General features: G+C 47.1%; 1 protein-coding gene across 4 annotated transcripts in view; it reads right to left on the bottom strand.

Moving 5' to 3' along the window:
• Window positions 1–10081, bottom strand: part of AKAP1 (A-kinase anchoring protein 1) — a 37698-nt gene extending 27617 nt beyond the window's left edge. For 3 of the 4 annotated variants that reach the window (XR_002786846.2, XM_010594302.2, XM_064271279.1), the window contains exon 1: window positions 9429–9592. The gene's annotated coding sequence lies outside the window, so the exon portion shown is untranslated. Of the gene's footprint in view, window positions 1–9428; window positions 9593–9653 lie in introns of those variants that run through there. The other variant, XM_023553555.2, reaches the window with a different exon arrangement.
• Between the last annotated feature and the right edge of the window lie 10566 nt (window positions 10082–20647).

Here is a 20647-nt window from a genome sequence, read left to right as displayed (position 1 = left end):
AGGAGAGAACTGAGCCTTAAGACACCTCTTGTATGTAATGAATTAATCATACGCATGTGCATTTAGAATGGTACTAGTTGGGGGAGTTGAGAAATAGTCACTTGAATCCTTTTCTGTATTCTTTCTTTAGATGAGGAAGTCCAGTTGAGAAAGGATGGATACAGTGAGCTTGGGAGGGGAGCTTTAGGCAGAATGGTCAGTGAGTGCCTCTCAGAAAAGGGGTGGGTCATCAGAGCTGGAACAGTAAGAAGGAGCCGTGCCAGGGTAGGGCGGGGAGAGCTGCAGGCAGAGAGAACAAGTGTCAAAAAGTCCTAAGGCAGGAAGCAGCTTGGCTGACTCAAGAGACAACAAGGAGAGGCAAAGAGGAGGTCAGGGGACTGTTGCTAGAGAAATCGCTCCTCAATATCACCAGGCAGAAGCATTGCTGAAGATGGATCTGGACTCAGAGAACCCTGAAGAGCAGGGGTCGCCAAACTTCCCATGTGCCTCCAGAGAAAGGAGTCCAACTTGCCCAAAGAGCCAAGGGGCTTTAGTTTCTTTCATTAATAAACACAAGCTGCTTCCAGAACCTATTCCAGAAACGGTTGCTACTGTGGCTGGTAGCATGACAGGTGCAGACTGTGTGGGTAAGTGGGGGCTTGCTTATAAGTTCTCAGCAAATACACTAAAATCACACAGTAGACTTAGAGAGCCACCCTTCCCCTTAGCCTCCCACCCTTCAAATGGATCTGTTCAACAAGATGGTCCAGCCCCAGAGGCGGATGGGGACACACACACTTTCAGCCCCACCACACACCCTGTGGCAGTTTCAGAGTGGCCTTATCCTCTTGCCTCCCCTAATCAGACGGCAGTAGTTCACCACCAGACCTGCCCTGCACACAAGTCCTTGCCACTTCTTTGAATCAAGACTTCACAAAAACCATCTCGCTCTCCAGCCAACATAAACCATAGGCAACAGAGGGCCTTATATGGCTCAAAGCTTTCTTACTGTGAAACAGACAGACGGGCTGCAGCTGGCAACTCTAAGAGAGAAAGACCAAAACAAAAAAGGAGGCTGGTAGAAAACAGATCTTGTTTGTCAAATGGCTTTTTCATACCTTTAAGCCCCAGCAGCCTCCCAGTAAAGAGTTCCTATTGAGTGGGGCATGGTTTTGCCTCTTGGGTTCATGTGTTCAGTTGGGTTTAAACCAGAGGACACCAAGCAATCAGGCTGCCTGTGGATCCATACTGCTTTACAGAGTTTTCAGTGTCCAGTTCATATGAAAATGGGGTTATACAGTTTCCTAAGAATTCTCCAGGGTAGCAGCCCTGACCCCTAGCTGCCAGCTCACCGGGCCTGCCTCGGTCACATGCCTGCCTGGCCCAGGAGGCAGGGCTGGGCCCCTGCCACAGATCCAGAATAGAAAAGGCAGCCCCAGAGACCTCTTAAGTTACCCCCCCACCCCCCCCCACACCCTGTGGCAGTTTCAGGGTAGCTTTATTCTCTTGCCTTCCCTGATCAGACCTGCCCCACACATGGCAGCCACATGCACTTGGCCCTCCTAAAGGATGCCACCTGCTAAAAATAGCGTGCCAGCACATGCTTGGCCAGGTGGACCACACCAAAGTCAAAGGACAAAGCAGGGAGGTTATTCTCAGCCCAGCCTTTTCACGCAGGGGACAGCAAGCACTCAGAGCCCATCTCAGAGCTGGCCTCCCTCCACAGAAGCTCCAGGGAAGTGAGAATCACTCCAGCCCTTTCCCTTGAGGGGAGGGTGGGAAGAAGAAGCTCCTATTGAAGACTGAATGGGTCTTCAGATCTGCTGTCCCTGGTCCTCACACACACGTATCAAAGCCTGAGAAGGTGCAGGGGTGGGGTTGGATACTGGGCTTGAACAGATCTTGCCAGCTTCCTCCAACTGGGGCCAAGCTACTCCCGGGTGACAACCTGTTGAGGGCCAGGGGATGGTCTTGTGACCGCCATGTGAGGTCTGACAGGCCACGTTATTATTAGACAACTTCAAGGTTGTCTTTGCAACCAGGAGACTGAGCTAAAGAGTTGTCTTCTGAGCAGTTTGCCAGACTCTTAAGGCACCGTTACCTACCTCCATGGATAACAACCAAAGCACTGGTACAGGAGTCATTTCCTGAGCAGTGCAGAGGCACATTGACTAGTTACATAATTCGGATAATAAAACATGGCTTTGGAAAGACAAGGTACAGAGTCTCCTCAGCTATAAAATGGGATAACAGTAGCCCTCCAAAGGGCTGTTATGGCACTTAAATGACTCAAAACACTTAACGGTCTGACTCACAGTCTGTGGGAAAAAAAGCTTTCATCTTTTAAAATCCTAGTTTTCATTTTCTGGATGAGGATAAAGTGATAATAGGGCACTAAACAAGAAACAGCCTCTAAGCACGATGAGAGGGGCAGATCCAGGTCTACACCCAGCCCAGCCACCTGTTATGTCCTGGGATCACCTCACCCTCCTCAGGCACTCAGCTTCCTCAGTCACAAGCTAGAGATACTTAACCTTGGAGGGTTGAGAAAGAGAATGAATGGAATAGTTTGAAGACGGGAGGAAAAAAAAAACTTCCTAAGATGTCAAGTATACAGCAGGCACTCAATATAGGTCCCTGGGTGGCATAAGCAGTTTACAATCAGCTGCTAACCTAAAAGTTGGTGGTTCAAACCCACTTGGCAGCTTCATGGAAGAAAGCCCTGGTGATTTGCTTCCATAAAAAGTACAGCCAAGATAACCCTACGGAGCAGTTTACGCTGTAACACATGGGGTAGCCATGAGTTGGAACCAACTCACGGCAATGGGAATGCTGACTCCGAGAAAAGAGTGATATTCTGTGATATGCCCTAAGTCAGTCTAGCAGGGCTCAAACAAAGCACAGCCAGAACTAGAAGAGAGGAGCCTGTGGACGTCAAACCAGAGCTGTCCCACAGCAGCACTGTAGGACCACTCCCCTGCGGCCCAAGTCTCCTCCAACACCTCTGTAAAAACAGGCCTCCTGAGTGGGTAAACACTTAGATGGACCGGAGAGAGCAGAAAGAAAATAACGGCGCTTGTTCGTAAACCATCGGTACCCTGGCTTAGCAGAGGACCCACACTGGGATCCTACAGAAGAAAGTCATCAGTATGTAAAGGACTGAGTAGCAGCTCAGGTGACATCTGACATTTGAAGACCAAGGATGGCAAGGTATGGCCTTGGAGAACCAGCAACAACTTTGTGATAACAAACAGGCTCTCAAACCAAATGGCTTTCCAAGAGTTTGTGTCCCACTCTGCTATTTCACTGGTAAAGATTTTTCACACCTAGATCACCAGGCCTTTTTTCCAAGGCACCTCTGGGTGGACTTGAACCTCCAGCTTTTCCATTAGAGCACAGCACATTAACCATGCCTGGCTCTTCTGCTTCCCCTCCTACCCACAGGTGCTGTGCTCAACTTCTCTCTCAAGCTGACACATAACTGATCACTCCTTCCCAACTGGCAGATGAGCACTTGCTTCTTAGCTTGACACAGAGAGAGCCAATACATAATCTGTCACCAAAGCTGCTGGACTATGGAGGACTCAGCCCAAACATGGGATGCTTTAAGAGATTTACAAGCTGAAGTGATTAAGCTTTTAGAGTTGAGCAAAGAACACTCTTTAGACCAGTGCCATCCTACAGAACTTTCTGAAATGATGGGAATATTCCAGACCTGTGCCATCCAGGCTGGCAGCCTCTAGCCACATGAGGCAACTGAGCACTTGAACTGTGGCTAAATCCACAAGGAACTAATTTTTAAATTTTATTTACTGTTAAATTTTTATATTTAATTAGCCACACATGGAGATGAGAAGGGAGGTATCTCAAACAACAAATAATAAAAATATTTAGAACAGTAGCTCCTTAAAACTAAGAGAACGTGAGATGCACCTAAACCAGCGGATCGGTTTTTTTTTTTTTTTTTTTTAATGTCTTTGACTTGTACTGCCTTTGAACCAGGCTCTGAAGCACACCCCTCCCTCCTCCACAGCCCTAAAGGCACTCCCACCGTCCCAGCTCTCCTGAGGTACCTTGCTACTCCAGGGCTCCCAGGAGCAGGATCTGAATACTTCTGGTGTTAACCAGCCCTCTTTTCCCAATTGAGAAAATTGAGGACTCTGAGGGCAGGGACCTGCCTAGAATCTCAGGCAGGTTTCAGCCCTGACGCTGCACCAAAAGTCATTCCCCAATCTGAGGCTCTTCCCAGCCAAACTCAACGGTCAAGGAACCCTCGTCTGCCCTGAGCTCTGCATACCCGTGCTTCGAGAACTCACCTCAGGGGCCCTATCTTGTTCTTATGTGCAAAGGAGCCTCAGTGACACAGGACTAAGTGAGCCCAGCCAGCATTTCAGGATGGGGAACAGAATGTTTACCACTGGCTCCTGCAAACTATCAAACTGAGCTGCAGAAATGTCCAGACGGCGAGGGCCTGGACAGGATGAAGATGGTTCCTCTCTTAGCAGGAGAAAGTTAAGGAAAAGGACACTTTGAAAGCTACTTATTACTGGAAAACCAGTCAAAGAATGCTGAATGATAATACACTCTTCTCCTTTATTGTAAGGATCTGCTTAGAAAGGAGAAGGAAAATTAGGAGAAAAGCCCGTAGGTTTAAGAATACTCCTTTGGTGCTCCTCACAAACGCCTGCCAGAGTATCTAGTTTAAGACCAAAACTCATAAAAATACAAGCACTGAAACAATCCGGAATGACCTCCAGCTTCACTCTCCTCAATCGTACTCAGAGGTGTAAGGATTAAAAGGATTAGGGGGATGTTTGCTTGTAACTCACCCAGGACAGTAGCTGTCAAGGAAGAGGGCCGCCCCTAAATTTCAGTTCCCATGTTCCCACCAAGCTACTTCTCTAGCCAGACCCTGTCCTGCTCAAAACTTTCTCACTGATCTCATTTCCTTTTGCCCAAGTTTAAAGTTAAGTACCAAGGCCAGCAGGTGGCATCAAGTTCACTCAGCAGGGTGCCACATTCAACGGCTACTCAATGCTAAGTGATCATAAAAGTGGAACCTATGCGAGGTATCATACTCGGGAAAGGTGGGGAAGAAACTTGTCCCAGGAAGCAAAGTTTAGGACTAAACTTAAAACCCGTTGCCATGGAGTCAACTGCAACTCATGGCGGCCCCACGTGTGTCAGAGTAGAACTGTACTTCACAGGGTTTTTAATGGCTGATTTTTCAGCTGCAGACGGGAGCCTCTGGGTGGACTTGAATCTCCAGCCGTTCTGTCAGCAGCAGAGCACAGTAACTATCTGTACCAGCCGGGGACTCTAAGACCACTCTACCAGGTGCTGTGGAGTTGATTATGACCCACAGTGACCCTACAGGACAGACTGGAACTGCCCCATAGAGTTTCCAAGGCTATAATTTTTTTTTTAAATAATATTTTATTGAGTTTTTAGTGAAAGTTTACACAGCAAGTTAGGCTCCCATCTGACAATTTCCACACAAACTGTTCAGTAACATAAGTTGCATTTATCACAAAGTATCAACATTCTCTTTGTGTTGTTTGTTCCCCTTCCAGTTCTGTGGTTTCCCTGCCCCCTTACGTTCTCATCTCTGCTTTTGAGTAACTGTTGACCTTTTGGTCTCATACGGATGGTCTGATCTTATGGGTAATATCCTTTGTGTGCCACTCTGCTATTTTGCTAAAAGGTAATCTCAGGAGATAGGCTCAGTTCTAGGTTTAAAGAGTGTCTCAGGGCGATAGTCTCAGTAAGTCCTTTGTTCTCTACCGTTGCAGTTTGGTTTTTTTTTTAAACAAGAATTTGAGTTCTGCTCCACATTTTTCTCCTGTGCTATCCAGGACCATCAATTGTGGCCCCAGTCAGAACGGTCAATGATGGTAGCTGGGCACCATGTAGTTCTTCTTGTCTCAGGGTAGAAGAGGTTATGGCTTGTGTAGACTTGTTTCTTCTCAGTTTTTGGATACCTTCTTACTGTTTTACTCCTGAGGATAGAGACCCACAGTTGTGTCTTAGATTGCTGCTTGCAAGCTTTTAAGATCCAAGATGCTACACTTCCCTTGGATGCCGATCTTGATTTTTGTGAACTACAGTATGCCAACTGACTGAGCTGTCCCATGACACTATGGTCCTAAACTTTCAAACCTTGAAAACCAATCTTGGAAGCTGTTTAGTTACATCTGTGGAATATCCATGTTTGTGTCTTCAATGAAGATATGTGCCTGTACCCACATATTTATATTTACATGTACTTAGAGATATTTCTATCTGTTCTTACCTATGTACACACCTACACCTACCTGTATAACAATATAAAGCTATAAATCTTTACAGAAGCAGACTGCCACCTCTTTCTCCTGTGGAACAGGTGGCGGGTTTGAACTGTCAACCTTTCGGTTAACAGCTGAGTGCTTAACCAGAGAGCCATCAGGGCTTCTTCAAGACCTCTACAGAAATTAGCAACTCTCAGTCTGAGATGATTTCAATGGGACAAGTGGCTCATAGAACAAACCACCTCCCTGTAATAGAGGAAAACGCACTTCCAGTGATCAGCTAAAGGGATTAACTCACACCTGAAACAACTGCTCCAGGTACACAGGCTACATGAGCCTCAGAGCCCTGAAATGCAAGCAACGTGACTGACTCTTGTTGCTGCAAGCTTAAGCCAGAAGTCTAACTAGCAAAGCGTTGGGAAACCAATTGGTTTTCCTTTTCCTTCCAACCAAGTTCCTAGGCCAGAGGCTGGGACAGAGGGTGCTTTTAATAAAATTCAAATCACCCAAGTGATTCACAAGAAACTTTAAGTACAGTCAGTCTTAGTTAGAGATTCATTAGGGGGAAGAAAACAATGCTGGAGTACTAACCATACACTAGGCATAGCCACGAGTCTCGAAAATGTTATCTCAATTTATTAGAGCAGGGAAGGGGAACACTGTGAAAGCTAAAACTAGTCTTCCCCCACAAACTACGGCTATGATCTTGTCTGGGTCCAAAGCCCAAAAACAATTTGGATTACCAGGTAGCAAGACAAATCGCTTTAAAATATTCATGGCACGGCAAACTTATACTGGAGACAACAACTTTGTAGGGACCTGGGCAGCTCACTTATGCACTCACTTATTTCCACTGTCACCCTGTAGTGGTCAAGTATGAATGTATTTCCAAAAAACCTTGTGACATTCACACAAGGGACTCCAGCCAGAGTCAAATCCATTAGACCCCTGTCTCACTGGCTTGGATCAGGTACCTGCAAATTCCTGATTTGCATACCTTTAGGATCCAGAGGACCCCCTCTAGCCTAGGGCCACATTTCACGGAGACTATATCCAGGACTTATTACCCAGAACCCATAAAACTAGTTGGAAGTGAAAGAGAAAAGGTTCAAAAACAAGTCAAAAAGCTCCAGTGCTCAGGAGTGTTAAGTAATCAGCAGACCAGCCACGTGAATGCCAACAACAGAGGAATCAGATAATGATCAAGTCAGGCTCCCCCTTCTTCACTTTAAAGATGCTCTGTACCTTTAAGAGGAAAGTGGATGGGTGGTGCTTACTAAGAGTTCCAAGCTTTGCCTTCTAAATAAAGTTATGAGTTTAAAAAAAAGAGCTACTAATTTAGGAAGGATTTAGCAGTTACAAGAGCATGAAAAAAAGGTTATTAGTTGCCAGAATTAATAGTTTTTTTGTGAATGTGCTCCTTGATCAGAATTGCAACATCAGGGGGGAGTAGCAAACCTACAGCTAAGACTGTACCAGGTTCAGCAACCCAGATTTCACAGCAGGAGAGAAATTTAAACACCAAGTAGCCTGCACTTGAGTAGGCGAAAGATAGTAAGTTTGATCTCCAAAACCTACTGTCGAGTCGATTCCGACTCCTAGAGGGCCTATAGGACAGAGAAGAACTGTCCCACGGGGTTTCCAAGGCTGTAATCTTTACGGTAGCAGACTGCCACATCTTTCTCCCATAGAGCGGCTGGTGGGTTTGAACCACTAGCCTTTCGGTTGGCAGCCGAGTGTTTTAACCATTGCACCACCAGAGCTCTCGCGTTTAATCTAGCTATTAACTAATTGCCCTCTAAGTACACCCCACTCCGCTTGAGAGGCCTCCACTCGCACCTGCCGCGAAGTCCACCGGGTTCCTGTTAGCGGAGGACGATGGGCAGGAAGGCGCCTGCCACCCTGGGCATCTCTCTGAGGAAGAAAGATCCCGAATCGCCCAGGGCGTCCATCCAGTCTCGAGTCGGTTCTGCACCGGCCACCTCCCATGCCAGGGATAGGGAAATGGCAGGAACCATAAGCCAGGGCAAAAACTAAAACACAGGAAAGCCCTTCCCGAGGCGTCCAGCCCACCGCCTCTCCACGCACATTTTAACCCATCACCCCGAAACCAGCAAGGTCCCTCCAGACCGCAGGCCTGAGGCGGAGGTGGGGGTGGCAGCGGGGCGCGACACGTGACGGGCGGGCCCCCGGGCGTTAAGTCTGCGGGCACACGGGGCTGGACAGCCTCCATCTCTCCGGACATGCTTAAAGGGGCTGCGAATGCTATCCTCTCGAGAGACACCCATGCCTTCGACCTGCCTACCCTAACTCGGTTCAAACGGTCCCTCCGCCCGAAAAGCGTTCCGCTCACAATCGGTCTCCCACAGCCCATCTTCCCGGTTGTGCAGACCGAGCCCTTTCCACTTGTTCACCGCATATTACCCCCGAGAACTGGGCTACCTGCTCGGGTTCACCGCCGGCGCCGGGCCTACTGTGCGGGGAATCCAGGGCGCGCCAAGGGGCCCAGAAGTTGGCTGAGGTTCCTTAAGTTACCAATTCAACCCCAATCAGTCCCTCAGGAAGTGGACAGAGGGCCAGGCGGGGCCAGGGGGACCTCCACGCCCTACTTGGTACCTGGTCCTGCCCACAGCCCGCCCGGCGCAGCCGCCTCCTCTTGGGGCTGACTGGGTACACACGACCTTTGAAAAGTAAACGCGTGTGGGGTTGGGCGACCTTGGGTGGGACGCACCGGTCTGTTTCACAGGAGGGCGTGCGCGCTCTGGGAAAGTTAAGCTGCAGTGGAGCGCCCCAGGCGTCGCGTCCTCGCCCCCACCCCTGAGGATGGTGACACGGGTGCGAGGAACGGCGCGGCTGCGAGCGCCGCCCTAAGCTACGCACACCCGATCCGTCAGCGGGTGCCCACGGGCAGACAACCCCGGTGGGGTAGGACCAAGGGGCGCGCAGGCGAGCAAAGGGAAAGGAACGGCCTGCTTGACAGCGGGCGGCGGCCCGGAGCCGATGCGCACACGCTCGGCGTCGGGAACCTACTGCCCAAGGGGCACCTAGAGCGCGCGTCGCACCCTGCACCTGCACCTCAGGCTTCCCCTCACCCAACGGAGTCGCCCGCCGCGTCCCGGCAAGTGGTCCCCGGAGCAGCTGCCCCCGGCCGCCCCAATTTACCAGCTCCTTGGCGATCGTCGGGACGCAGAGTCCTCGCGCCGCCGCCGCCGCCCCGGGCCCCGCAGCGCAGCGCAGCGCAGCGCAGCGCCCGGCGGCTCCCCCACGTGCTCGCCCCGGCCGGTGGAACACAGAGACATTAAATACTGAGGACGCGCAGCGACGTGCCCGCGGCGAGACGCAAAGCCCCGCCCCCGCCCTCGTGCCCCCGCGCCCGGCCCCGCTCACCTGCGCGTGCGCGCCGCCTGCTGCTAACCGCCGCGCCGCGGTCACTCCCCTCCCAGCTGCGCCAGAGGGGGCGCGGTCTGGACTGCCCCGAACATCCCGCCGCCAGCGCCGTCGCCGCCGACCGGAGCCGGGCCTTGCTCGTGCTCTCGCGAGATGAGCTGTAATCTCGGCAGGGCTCGGGAGTGGGGGTCTTCGCCGGAGACTTAGTACCCGGCGGAGTCTGGGTACTGTGCCTCGCAGGCCCGGGGTGGGTTTCCTGCAGGAAGCAAACCTCTTCCTAATCCCGCCCCGGCTCTGGAGAGTCTTGAGGGGTCAGTTGGACCGCTGCCTGCCTGGAAACGGAGCGCCCTCTGGAAAAGGCCGGGGGCGGGTGAAGGGCAGGCCTCTCCTTGCTTCGGGGTTTTCAGTTTTTTCGTAATCCCGGACTAGCAGCTCCAGGATTGTAATGCCTATTTACATTGTAATGCATAATTGAGTGATCATTAATGCTCAGTAATAGCATTAGTAATAATGATGATACCTGGTACCACTCAAATGCACTTTTCTTGCCCATTTTCACAAGCCAGTGGTGTCGAAGTGAAACACTGTCCTCTAAAGGGTTGGGTTTGGGGGTGATTCCTGAGAAGAGGGGCTCAATCACCATGACTCACTGATTCCGCCAGGGAATTTGGGAAAAATAAATCACCCCCCAGAGAAGTGAAGACGGTCGTGTTCCGCTGGCCAATCCTGCTTTCAGCCCTAAGACATAAAAAAAATAAGGACATGAAATTAATATTTGTTTGGGCAAAATGTAGGAGATAGGTCATGCTAATAAAAAGCTAACCATTATTTGGGAAAGTGCGTAATCTTCAGTAGTGATCAAATGCAAATTAATATGGCAATGAGAAACCATTTACCTATTGAGTGTTAGATAGGTAGATAGATCCCAGTTGCAAGGTGTGTTAAGTGTCATGAAGGAATCAAGTACAAAGCAGAGGTAGGGAAGAAATAACAAGAGACCTATTTTGGGTGCTGTGGTCAGGAAAAGCCTGAAGTCAAATTCAAACTGAGACCTACTGGATGAGCAGGAGCCAGTCTTGCAAATTGAATATGGGAATAAGGGCTGGGGGGGAATATCCCCCACAGAGGCAGCAACACAGACAAAAGTAGGAAACAGCTTCTGGTGAACTATAAGACCCGGATTGCTTTAATATAGTGAGAGCCAGGGTAGTGCTGGGAAAGAGGATTGAAGACATATAGGGAGTCTTGCTTTGTTTTCTTTGGGGGGGGCACGGGGGAACTGGGTCACCATAGTATAGCTTGGATTTTATTCTACTCTGCTCAGTCCCAAAGCCAGGCATGCTTCTGCCTCAGGTCCTTTGCACTTGCTGTTCCCTCAGCCTGGAGCATTCTTCCACAGAGGTCTGCATGACTCATTCCTTCGCCTCTTTCAAGTCCTTTGCTCAATGGTTATCTATTTGGTTCCAGTGAAGCCTTCCCTGTACTCCCTGTTTAACATCATTAGTGCACGCACGTGCACACACAGGCAACACACAGCTTTTCTCCCCAGCCCTTATCACTATGTACATACTATATATTTCACTTATTTCCTGAGGTAGGGATTATGGAGGAACTAGGTGGGGCAGTGGTTAAGACCTTGGCTGCTAACAAAAAGGTCAGCAGTTGGAGTCTACCAGCCACGCCTTGGAAACCCTATGGAGCAGTTCTATGCTGTCCTCTAGGGTTGTTATGAGTTGGAATCAGCAGCAATGGGTTTGAGTTTGTTTTGTTTTTTTTTTGGTTGGTGTGGAAACCCTGGTGGGGTAGTGGTTAAGAACTACAGCGCTAATCAAAAGGTCGGCAGTTAGAATCCACCAGGTGCTCCTTGGAAACTCTATGGGGCAGCTCTACTCTGTCCTATAGGGTCACTATGAGTCAGAATTGACTCGATGGCAACGGGTTTTTTTTTTTTTTACATAGAGGACACTCAGGAATATTTTGTTTAGTAAATGAAGGGGAAGCCATTAAAAGGGTTAAATAGAGAGTGACACGAGATAATTTGTTTTTAAAAGCGAGTTGTAGCTGCTGTGTGGAGAATGGATTAGAGGGAGACAAGTGTAGAAGCAGGCAGACCAGTTAGAAGGCTGTTGCAGTGGCCCAGGTGAGAAATGATGCTGGCCCTAACTAAGGGTGGTGGCAGTGGAGATGACGAGACTGCTTGGCACTCAAGTTGTGTTTTGGAAGTAGTAGAGACAAGACTTGCTGATGTTGTTGAGGGTACAGAAAGGGGAACAATGAACCAGGATGCTTCTGGCTTGAGTTACTGCATGGACTAGAGCCCAGTTTACTGAGATGGCAGAAGGTAGGGGCAGAGGAACAGTGAATCGTAGTTTTGTTTTGGAACTGTTTAAACTGGTTTGGTGATATCCAAGTGCAAATGATAATCAGTTGGATATGCAAATGTGGAGCTCAGAGGAGCTGTCTGGGTGGGAGTTACAAGTATGTATTGAAAATTATGTAAAAAGGAGATACTTTAAAGAAAGACAATGTCCTGGCAATGGTGGAGGTAGGACATGTCTACAGGGAAGAAAATGAGGAAACGATGTCCAGGGAGTTAAGTCCTAGATGCCTTGGTAGGAAAATATGGGGAAAGGAGGAAGTAGAAGAAAGAGGGAGATTGAGCTATGAATGTGGTTATGAGAAGAAGGGACAGAGGAGCCAGGAATGAATGAAAACAATACCTCAGATCCTAGGTGTGGAGGCATGAACAATACCTGCCAGGAGAAAAGGAATGAGGGAGAAAAAAGTAGGTGTGGAGCAACTGGAATACAAGGGAAAGTGCAAAATACAAATCAGAGTGGGCAAAGTGAGAATACAGGTTTAACTATAATCACGATCAGAGATTAACCCAGTGGCTATGATTACCGAAGTGGCCACCAGGGCAGGGCAGGTCAGGTCAGCCAGCAGGTCCAAGGGATAGCCCTAGTGTAAGATATGATCCATTGAAAGGAAGTGAGGATGGAAGGTGAGCCTAAGAACTTGGCCATGAGGAAAATAAGATTACATTGTTAGACTTTAACATCAGCTCACAATGGACCTGTGCAGAGATGGACAAGGTCAGCTTAAGGCCGGAATTTTAACCCAGGGTGCGTGAAACAGCTTCAAGGAGGTCCACAAACCCCCTGAAATTCATTGCATGGTTTTGTAAATCTGACATTTTTCTGCAGAGATAGTTACGGATAGCTTTTTTCAGATTCCCTAATCCTGACCTAAAAAAAAAATTTGAAAGTCCAATGAATAGAGTAAGGCAGAGGGTAGCACTACATGTAAATAAGGAATATGTCAGTCAGGAGAAGGTCAACAATGAAAGCACCAAAAGAGACACCCAAAAAGGGAGAAGTGAGCAGTGTCCGTCCGAGGGAGAGGATACGCAATCCTATCTAATCAATAGCTGGCCTCACTGTTAGGTGGAAATGGTCAGATCCAAACCTGTTGTTGTTGTTCATTTAAATCTTGTAACTCACAGCCCTGGCTGACTCCATGGCCACCCACCAAGTAGCCTTCTCTAATTCTCTCCAGGGAGAGAAGCTGTGGTTGGACCAGGCACCATGTCAGGATTCTGCCAGGTGCTGAGTACGTCTATTCCTATCATGCATTCTGGAACTGGGGAAGTCACTACAGAAGGGATTCGGGGAACTACTGGACCCACTGTAAGACAGACCTGAGCTAAAACTCCGTTGTTCACCCAACTTCCATATGTCCCTACCATGACTGGTGGACCACAGTGAGTCTCCTGAGATAAATGTCAATTCAGAGTCAGTGCCTAGTAACCCCTGAAAAGTCTGGTCATTTCCTTTTCCCCAATGAACAGTAACCCTGACAAAAGACTGTAGATCCCTTTGGGCAAGGCTAGGAGAAAGATTAACAGTATAAATTTTGGGCAGTGTAGTGAGGCCCTTCCTCAAGGGGACCCAGTCTCCCTTTCATTCAAGGAGTCGTGGGTCTGTAAACTGGCTCTTGTCTGGGAATTGATTGAAGGGCTGTGGCTCTCTGATTTGGTGATTCCAGTTAGACTACTCTTCCACTTATGCAGATCAAGTAAATATTTAGTAGACTTCCTATCTATTTCACTCCTAGGGACACCATGACCAACTAGCCAACACCGTAGGTCTAAGTGAGTCAGGTTATTTCTGATTACTTCTTAGACTCTGCTGTCCATTATGGTAACCACACCCACCTTGTCGTTGGCACTGGCTAATAAAGAAGGCACAGGCACCCCAACAGGTAGGTTTTTGTCATTATAAATGACGTAAGTTGCCACCTCACTTTCTGCATCAATATATTCTTTACTGCAAAGTGGTTACAAGCACAGGCTCTGGGGTCAGACTGCCTGGGTTTGACATAGGGTCCTTCCTCTGTGCTGTGGATTATGGATTATGGTACTGACACCACAAAACAACTCTGTAAATCCTATGAATATCCTCACTCCTCAGATGGGAAACTGGGGCTCAGGGCTGTTAAGTGACCGGCTCAAGACACACATGGAAAAAAAAGGGAATGTGAAGTCATCCAGCAGGTGATTAAAGGGGACTTTTCCCTGCCCTGAGAGTCCCAAGGTGCCACAGCTTCTCAGGCAAAGTCCCCATCCAAGTGGCTTGCATACGTGTACACAAATAGGCCCTATCTTAGTTTGCTAGTGCTACTGTAACAGAAATACTACAAGTGGATGACTTTAGTGAACAGAAACTTATTTCCTCACAGTTTAGGAGGCTAAAAGTCCTAATTCAGGGCACCAGCTCTAGAGGAAGGTACTGTCTGTCCACTCTGGGAGAAAGTCCTTCTCTCTTTCTGCTTCTCTCCCTCGGTTCCTTGGTAATCTCCCTGTGGCAGCAGTCTTTCCCCATTTGTGCTTCCTTGCTTCTGTGGCAAATCTGCTTCTTCTATGGCAAAGTGATTGCCTCGAAACACACCCTACACTGATAAAGCCTCATTAACATAATGGAGAATACCCTGTACCCAATGGGATTACATCCACAGGTATAGGGGTTAGGATTTACAACACATTTTGGGGGGACAGAATTCAATCTATAACAGGCAGCGTCCAGGTTCTGACACCATCACCATGAAGTGCATCTTGGGAATGTTTCAGCTGTGCATTTAAGATCTTAAGTCTTCAATTCCGTTCAGTGGATGGCTGGCAGGGGTTTGTTGGACATTTCTCGGAACCCCTCCACTCCTCCCAGCTTCTTCCAAAGGCAGTTCAGTGTGAAAGTGGGACTGGAAAACTCTGTAAACTCCATCAGGCAGTGCTAACCCAAGGCCAGTTTAGCACCTTAAACCACAGCAAAGCTCATGACTGTAGAGAAGCAATTAAATCATCAGAGGCTGTAATCTAACCTCATTTTATTCCCTTCAGAGTCAGCTGTTGGGGTCCTTTCCGAAGACCACCTGTCCGTGCTGGCTGCCTGTGTGTGGATATTTGACATGCTTGAACTTTATAAGGAAACTGCAGGGGCCCTTTCTGGGCGAGGTTTATAATCCAGCCCTGCAGTGTTTATTGAGCACACCATTCTGCACACACTGCAGCCGGGGGTGGTCTGAAACAGTGACATCCGGAAGTGTCAAGTAGCTATAGGAACTTCCCTGGAATGAGACAATTGGCTAAGGTGACTGTGGTGTAGTGAATTACTGAATATGGCCCTTCTAGCCATGGTCTTGTAACTCACACCAAAAGATTGGGTGGGGCCATGCAAATAAGGTGCTTGTGGCCCACCAAGGGGATTGGACAACCTGCTAACAATACAAATAAGGTGCATGGCACCCTTGTGGAGGTGGGATCATGCAAATAAAGTATATGGAACCCTAATGAAGGGATTTGGTCAGTTTTTCCATGCCAGTGGGCTTGGAAAAGAACCATCTCAGAGCAGAGAGGGACCTGACTATCACCAAGAAGAAGAGATGGGAGCAAAGTACATCCTTTGAATCCAAGATCCCTGTGCTGAGACCCTCCTAGACCCAGGAGACAAACAGTGAGGGAGCTGTAACACCAGAGATGGCAAGAAACGGTGGCAAGTAGCGGCAGAGAAACAGCGGCAGCAGAGTCTACATAACCAGGAGATGATGCGGTAGACTTCCCAGCCCGCAGAGCAAGAAAGCTGAGTGCCTTCAGGCTGGAGGCTTGCTAGCAGAGTGGGGTGCTTCCGGGCACTTATCAGTGGAGCTGAAGACCTTTGTAACACTTGCCTGAGCAGGGCAGAGGCTGAGGGCCAGAGAGAGGCTCACCTGCAGGGATGGCTGAGAAGAAGCTGCCCTGATAGAAGAACTGTATCCTGAGTTATCCCTGATCCTGAACTGTAACCTGTTACTTCCCTAATAAACTCCGTAGTTGTGAGTATTGTCTGTGACTTCTATGTGACCATTGCAATGAATTATAGAACCCAGCAGAGAAGTAGAGAGTGCCGTGGGAGGGATGGTTGGTGTCAGAATTGGTACGAAGTTTGGAGAGAGGAAGTATGCCTGACCTCGACCTCATAGAAATCAGCCTTGCCCTGTTGGTGTTGATAATGGTTCTCCTTCCCCTCGTGAAGTTAGATGATGAGGTCTGATACCTCCACTACGCCATTCTTACAGTGACCCACACCCAGCAGTGACAGGGCAGAGTGCACATGATTATGGGAGCTCACACACTGCACCCAAATTTCCATTGTCCCTCAACCTCCACACCCCCTTTCCATTTTCTCTGGAACACTTCACTGCTCTACCCATTCTAAAAACTGGGAAGTTTCTTAGAAACCTCCATGTCCTGTTCAGTCTGTATTAGTTTCCCAGGGCTGCCACAACAAAGTACCACATAGCGGGCAGCTTAAAACAAAGGCTATTTATTCTTTCACAGTTCTGGAGGCTGGCAGTCCAAGATCCGGATGTGAACCATATTAATTTTTTTTCTGAGATTTTGTGGGAACATCAGTTCCATCCCTCTGTTTCTGATAGCTACAGACGTTCCTTAGCTTGCAGCTGCAGTGTCACCGGGCATCTGTCTTAGTTATCTGGTGCTGCTGTGACACAAATACCACCGGTGAGTGGCTTTAAGGAACAGAAATGTGTTCTCACAGTTCTGGAGGCTAAAAGTTTGTATCAGGGTTTCAGCCAATTCCTTCCTTATCAGTTGTTGTTGTTAGGTGCTGTGGAGTCAGCTCTGACTCATAGGAACTTTTTGTATAGCAGAAGGAAATACTGCTTGGTCCTGTGCCATCCTCACAATCGTTGCTATGTTTGAGCCCATTGTTGTAGCCGCTGTGGCAATCCGTCTCGTGGAGGGTCTTCCTCTTTTTCACTGACCCTCTACCTTACCAAGCATGATGTCCTCCAGGGACTGGTCCCTCCCGATAACATGTCCAAAGTACATGAGACGAAGTTAGCTATCCTCACTTCTTTTTCTTTGTTTTACTGTGCTTTAGGTGAAAGTTTACAGCTCAAGTTAATTTCTCATACAAGAGTTTATACGCGTATTGTTATGTGACCCTAGTTGCAATCCCTATAATGTGACAGCACACTTCCCCTTTCCACCCTGGGATTCCCATATCTGCTCAACCAGCTCCTGTCCCTTTCTGCTTTTTCATCCTGCCTCTGGACAGGACCTGCCTACTTAGTCTCGTGTATCTACTTGAACTGAAAAGCGCACTCTTCACAAGTATTATTTTATGTTTCATAGTACAGTCTAATCTTTGTCTGAAGGGTTGGCTTTAGGAATGGTTTTAGTTCTGGGTTAACAGAGAGTCTGGGGCCATGTCTTCAAGGGTTTCTCTAGTCCTAGTCAGACCATTAATTCTGGTCTTTTTATGTGAATCTAAGTTCTGCACCACAGTTTTCTCCTGCTCCATCAAGGCCTTTCTGTTGTGTTCCATGTCAGAGCAGTCATTGGTGGTAGCTAGGCACCATCAAGTTCTTTTGGTCTCAGGCTGATGGAGTCTCTGGTTTATGTGGCCATTTTGTCTCTTGGGCTAATATTTTCCTCGTGTCTTTAGTATTCTTCATTCTCCTTTGCTCCAGGTGGGTTGGGACCAATTGATGCATCTTAGATGGCCACTCTCAAGCTTTTAAGACCTCAGACGCCACTCACCAAAGTGGGATGCAGAACATTTTCTTAATAAACTTTGTTATGCCAATTGGCCTATATGTTCCCTGAAACCATGGTCTCCAGAGCCCAGTCCCTGCTACTCTGTTCCTTGAAGTGTTTGGTTGTGTTCAGGAAACTTCTTAGCTTTTGGTTTAGTCCAGTTGTGCTGATTTCCCCTGTATTGTGTGTTGTCCTTCCTTTCGCCTAAGAAAATTCTTGTGTACTATCTAGTTAGTAAATTCCTCTCTCCTTCCCTCCCCACCTGCATAACCATCAAAGAATGTTTTCTTCTGTGTTTAAACTTTTTCTTGAGTTCTTTTAATAGTGGTCTCATACAATATTTGTCCTTTTGTGACTAACTTCACTTAACATAATGCCTTCCAGATTCATCTATGTTGTGAGATGTTTCTTGGATTCACCATTGTTGTTTATCTTTGTGTAGTATTCCACTGTGTGTACATATCATAATTCATTTATCCATTCATCTGTTGATGGGCACCTAGGTTGTTTTCATCTTTTTGCTGTTGGTGCTGCAGTAAATGTGGGTGTGCATGTATCTGTTGGTGTGAAGGCTCTTATTTCTCTAGGATATATTCCAAGCAGTAGGATTGCTGGATCATATGGTGCTTCTATTTCTAGCTTTTAAAGGAAACACCAAATCGATTTCCAAAGTGATTGAACCATTTTATATTCCCACCAGCAGTGTATAAGTGTTCCAGTCTCTCCACAACCTCTCCAAGATTTATTATTTTGTGTTATTTGGATTAGTACTAGCCTTATTGGGGTGGGATGGTATCTCACTGTAGTTTTGATTTACATTTCTCTTAATGGCTAATAATGATGACCATTTCCTCATGTATTGGTTAGTCACGTGAATGTCTTCTTTGGTGAAGTGCCTGTTCATATCCTTTGCCTATTTTTTAATTGGGTTGTTTGTCTTTTTGTTATTGAGGTTTTGCAGTATCTTACAGATTTTAGAGATTAGACACTGATCACCATCTGCACTTTTGAGGACCATTCTGACTATGGTTCTTCCAAGACAGAGTTGTTCATTCTTCTGGCAATCCATGGTATATTCAATATTCTTCACCAACACCATAATTCAATGGCATCAATTCTTCTTCAGTCTTCCTTATTCATTACCCAGCTTTCACATGCATATATGAGTATCAGTAGCCCTGAGCATTCTTTGGTTCCTTGATGTTTCTTAGTTTGTAGACGATACTTACTTAGTGTCTTTCTTCCCAGTGTATGTGTCTCTGGGTCTATTTTGGTTTTTTTATAACTTAAAAGTGATTAGGTTTAGAATCCACCTTGTACTGGTTTGGCCTCATTACCATAACAAAAGAAAAAACCTATTTCCTAACGGGATCATACCCACAGGTACCGGAACCAGGACTTCGAAACAGACATACCTCAGAAATATTGCAGGTTTAGTTCCAGACCACCAAAATAAAGCAAATATTGCAATAAAACGAGTCACAGAAATTTTGGGGGGTAACTATGAGTCAGCATCAACTCAACAGCAATTTTTTTTTTTTTGGTAGTTTATTAAGTGTACAGTAGCATTATGTCTAAAAAAAAAAAGTACATACCTTAATTAAAAAATGCTTAATCATTTCTAGCTTTTGATTTAAAAGCTAGATGTGTGACTCTTCCTTACACCTGAACACTTAGAGGCCACTATAGAGTTATTAATTTCAATATTGTTGTGTCTCAGGGAATTGGGAGGCCCAAGAAAAGGGACAAAGATGGGGCAATGGCTGGTGGGTGGAGCAGTCAGAACACAGACATTTATCATTTAGTTTGCCGTCTTATATGGGTGCAGTTTGTAGCACCCCAAAACAATTACAATAGTAACATCAGAGATCACTGATCACAGATAACTGTAACAGATATAATAATAATGAAAAAGTTTGAAATATTGGGAGAATTACCAAAATGTGACACAGACACGAAGTGAGCACATGCTGTTGGAAATATGGTGCCGATAGACTTGCTCAATGCCGGGTTGCCACAAACCTTCAATTTGTAAAAAATACAATATCTGTGAAGTGCAGTAAAATGAGGTATGCCCGTATGCATTTTTGAGAGATAGAATTCAAGCCATAACAGCATCCTTCCTCTGTCTCTTCTGTTTCATCTCTTTTATAGGATGCATACAGATTGGCTTAGGACCCACCCTACTCACATATGACCTCTTGTTAACTTAACTGATAACATTTTCAAAGCACCCTATTTAGGCAAGGCCATACTGAAAAAAACAAAATATTCTATCACCACTAGCCCATACAGTGCCTTTGTACAAATTAAGCCACAAGTGTCCCTTACCCCAGGCAGACACAGCTTTGTGCTAGGCTCCATGGTGAGAGCAGTGCTATAGTGCAGCCTGGAGTTTAGCCCTACTTGCCCTTCGGCTGGATGCCCTTATGCGGGGCTCAACCCGCACATCCCTCCATAGCATTTCTGTACTTGGAAGTGAGCTCCAATAGAGCTAGTAATGTCTATCATGGCACAACCAACCAACCAACCACCCTCTCTGAGTTCCGTGAACCACGCTGGAATGGCTACCAAAACCTAAACTATTGCCTTGCTCCCCACAGGTACTTAAAAATACTTGTTTGGTGATAACCCTGGAACTGTTATCAGCACTAGTAAAGACTGTTTAAGAAAGTGGGCTCTAGGAGTGTAAATTAGTACAACCACTGTATTTGTTTCCTGGGGCTGTAGTAACAAAAGTACTGCAACTCAGTGGTTTAAAACATTGGAAATTTATTGTCTCAGTTCTGGAGGCTAGAAGTCTGAATTCAGGGTGTTGGTAGGGCCATGCTCTTTCCAAAGGCTGTAGGAGAAGTTCTTCCTTTCGTTCCCAGTTTCTAATAACCCCAGGCATTCCTTG

The sequence above is a fragment of the Loxodonta africana genome, chromosome 18 (assembly GCF_030014295.1).
Source record: "Loxodonta africana isolate mLoxAfr1 chromosome 18, mLoxAfr1.hap2, whole genome shotgun sequence".
Lineage (NCBI taxonomy): Eukaryota > Metazoa > Chordata > Mammalia > Proboscidea > Elephantidae > Loxodonta > Loxodonta africana.
This window is presented reverse-complemented; position numbering and strand designations above follow the sequence as displayed.